Source organism: Megascapheus bottae, unplaced genomic scaffold (assembly GCF_031878675.1).
Source record: "Megascapheus bottae isolate mThoBot1 unplaced genomic scaffold, mThoBot2.hap1 HAP1_SCAFFOLD_162, whole genome shotgun sequence".
NCBI classification, from domain to species: domain Eukaryota; kingdom Metazoa; phylum Chordata; class Mammalia; order Rodentia; family Geomyidae; genus Megascapheus; species Megascapheus bottae.
Genome location: NW_028327429.1, coordinates 78,842 through 82,677, shown reverse-complemented (window position 1 = coordinate 82,677; position 3,836 = coordinate 78,842). Strand labels below are relative to the sequence as shown.

The following is a 3,836-nucleotide window of genomic DNA, read 5'->3' as shown; positions in this document are numbered from 1 at the left end:
TTTTGCCAGTCCTGGGCTTGAGCTCAGGGTCTGAGCCCTCTCCTTGGACTTTCTCAAGGCTATATCTCTACCACTTGAGCCTCAGTACCACTTCCAGCTTTTTTCTATGCATGTGGTACCAAGGAATCAAATCCGGGTCTTCGTGTATGCTAGGCAAGCACTCTACCACTAGGCCAAACTCTTTCTCATGTTTTTGTCCCATTTCCTACCCCCACCCCTCCCAATCATCTTCTTTTCCCAACTTTCCTATCCTATTTCAAATAAACAAAGATATATACAAAACTATGGAATGCTTCATGAATTCGCGTGTCATCCTTGTACAGGGGCCAGGCCAATCTTCTCTGTATTGTTCATTTTAGATGTATTTATTCCTAAGTATTTTACTGTTTATACTAGTGTAAACAGATTTGATTCCTGACATTATTTCTAAATTGTAAATTTCTCACATATGTATGTCCACTTAACTTTATCCAATTACTATATCTTGTTACTTCACACTGAACTGTTACTAACAAAGAGTTTCTAAATCAAAGATAAGGTTAGCTTTGGGAGCCACTGGCAGCTGCCTATTATCCTAGCTCCTCAGGGTGTTAGGTGCTTAGATTCCACCATGGCAGAGGCAGAGGCTGCTGGAGCACAGTCCCCAGCAAGGCCCCAAAGGTCCAAGTTTCCACTGAGTCGGTGCTGTGGGGGAAGTCCCAACCCCAACATCAGTGTTGGGCACCATGGAGCCACCAGGCTTGTGGTGCCCTCTTATGAACTTGCTAGCAAACACCTGTATCCACGGAGATCTGCCTTCTTGTGGAGCTTTCCAGTCTCTCTGGTGCAATCTGGTAGTTCCTACATCAGACCTCCCCCTACAGCCTCAATGGTGTGTCCCGCTCCCCACCCCCTCACCCATATGTTGGTGAGAAAGTGCCATGGGTGGGTTGGGTGATCATCTACTTGTGTGCACTGGGAGCTGCTCCACAGGATTCACTTAGCCCGGGTCCCTTGAAACTCCAGATCAGATTCCGGACTCCTCTTCTGCTGGTGCAACTAGTCCAGCTCCTCCCGCTTTGCAGATAGTGCTGGAGCCTCACTGGTATCCAGCTCCCTGGGTCTGGGGCTCCTCACATGCCTTGGCCTGGGGCTCAGGACACCAAGACCTGCTTTGACCCCAGCACCTCAGTATCCTCGGCCCTGAAAATGGGTCCACGCTTTGCCCACTGCACACTGTTCCACCTATGGCCCATGGGATACTAGCTGTTCTGTGCACCCATGTGTAAACCTGAGTGCAGTTAGTGCCCACTGCCCTGTGACACATGTCTGTTTTGTCTACTAGTGTTGTGGGGAGTCCACATTCTGGGTGATGGCACAAAAGTTATTCAAACTTGTCAGTGGTGGCACCTGCCTGTAATCCTATCTGCTAGGAGGCTGAGATCTGAGATGTGGCAGGAGAGTCCCTGAGACTTTTTTTTTATTTTGCAAGGTTTTGGGTTTGAACTTAAAGTCAGAGCACAGGCCTTGGGCTGTTTCCTTAGCTCTTTAGCTCAAGTCTACTGCCTTCCCCCTGGACACACAGCCCCATTTCTCATTTTCCAGTGATTAACTGGAGATAAGAGTCTCTCCTTCTTGGGCCAGGAGTTTGGCTTTGTGGTAAGATGCTTGCCAAGCATGCATGAAGACCCAGGTTCTATTACTTGGTACCACATATGTAGAAAAAAGCCAGAAATGATGTTGTGGCTGGAATGATAGGCTACTATCCTGGAGAAAGCCCAAGGACAGTGCAGGCCCTGAGTTCAAGGCCTAGGACTGGCAAAAGAAAGTGTCACATTCTTTAGTGACTAGTAGCTATGATTACAATTCAAGTGTCAGCCACTGTACCCAGTGCCATTTTGAATTTAATCAGAGGAACACTTATGCCAGACTTTGTTGGCTTATGTCTATAATCCTCTGCTTAGGAGACTGAGATCTGAGGATCAGGATTCCAGGCCATCCCAGGTAAGAAATACCATGAGGCTTATCTCCAGTTAAGCAGTGAGAAACCCAGAAGTAGTGCTATGACTTAATTGGCAGCATGGTATCTATAAGGATAAAAGCCAAAAGAAAGAATCCTGGGTTCAAGCCACAGTCCTGGCACACATGAAAGAAAAGAAATGAAATTATTTTACAACTGAGAACGAGACCCTTGCTCATCATAACTCATTCCAAATTGTTTGTGTGAGAGAGAGCTAATAGTTTTATTCTTTACTTAGAGAGATGAGATACTGCTGTGGGTTCTCACCCAGTTTGGAGGATGGAAATAGACTCTCTGTAACACATCCACAAAAGGGGAGAATCATTCCAGAATTGTGTTCAGTTTATGTCCTTGCAAACTGAAGATGACGATCAGCTGCTACTTTCTACATCAATGGCTAGGATGTAGGAAGTGGTTTGTTTCAGTCAGCTTCATAGAACAGTGATTTCTAATTTGAGTGAGACTAAATGGGGTCAGTCATTCTCCTTTTCTGTTTCAGAACTCCATCCTATTAGTGTCAGCACTAAAAATGTCAGGTGTGCACTGGAAAGTGAATCTCTTCTGAGTATAATGTACCTTGCATTTTAGACAATAGCCACTTAATTTTTACTTTTCTGTTGAGTTGAGGCTAATGTGCTTATTTAGTTTTCTGAATGAAACCACCAGTGCCATAAGAGTGAAAAAACAATTGACAGAATTTAAAGGCTAGGGTGAGAGAATTAAAAGGCTAGATACTCATTTCTCAAGTATACCACACTGCATTCATTGCTCCTCCTTGGAAATAAATATGCTCCAAGATGCCTTTGAGGTTTCATTGGTTGCTCTTTTTTTGTGTGTGTGATACTAAAAGATGTTTGTTCGAATACCTACTGTAAGTATTATAAACGATCTTTACCCACTCTTTGATCTCATACATTTGGAAAATTGATACATTTTTCCTATTTCTCTGCTTTGATTTTATGTTTAATCTGCCCTTATCTTTGAATCATTTCAGGTCAAAAGTTGGGACATGGCCACCCTGACTTCCCTTGGTGGGTTTTCAGACAGCCTGGCTTTCTCCCCTGTGTGTAGGCTGTTTCAGCATAGGTGATGAGGATGGCAAGATCTGTGCATGGAATACACTCTCCATAAAAAACAACTTTGAGGTCAAATCTTTTTGCAAAATGTTAGGTCCAACTTTATGCTGGCAAGGATGCTTTCTTTTAGGCATTTTTTTAAATTAATTAATTTATTTATTTTCTTCCCAGTCCTGGGCTTGAGCTCAGGGCTTGAGCACTGTCCTTGGACTTTCTTAAGGCTACCACTCTACCACTTGAGCCTCAACACCACTTCCGGCTCTTTGCTATGTATGTGGGGTGCCGAGGAATCAAACCGGGGTCTTCGTGCATGCTAGGCAAGCACTCTACCACTAGGCCAAACTCCCAGACATAGGATTTTCATTTTTTAAAAATACATAATCAGCTTTTTTTAAGTTTATCAGTTTCTTAAATCTGGAAAATAAAAAGTTAAAAAAATTGGTGAAATTTGAAACAAGGAAACTAAAAGCACCTATTGTCCCGAAAATGAACATTTAAAATTATTAAATGTTCTTATGTTTTAAATTATTAAAACTTTGTTCATGTGTTTTAATTGTTAGTAATTAGAACCAAGCATGGTAGCTGTCACATGTATTCCTAGTAACTTCAGTTACTGAGAAGACATGGGTGGTGTCTCACGTCTTTAATCCTAGTTACTCAAGAGGCTGAGATCTGAGGACCCCGATACAAGGAGATTCTTACCTCGAATTAATCACTAGAAAAGGTTAAATGGGGCTGTGGGTCTAGGGGTAGAGTGGTAG

The 3,836-nt window shown here is 43.1% G+C and overlaps 1 non-coding gene across 1 annotated transcript; it reads right to left on the bottom strand.

Annotated features, from left to right (window-relative positions):
* Window positions 1-278: 278 nt before the first annotated feature.
* LOC150039869 (U6 spliceosomal RNA) lies at window positions 279-379 on the bottom strand. The gene has a single exon (XR_016534197.1). It is a non-coding gene; the product is annotated as a U6 spliceosomal RNA (small nuclear RNA).
* Between the last annotated feature and the right edge of the window lie 3,457 nt (window positions 380-3,836).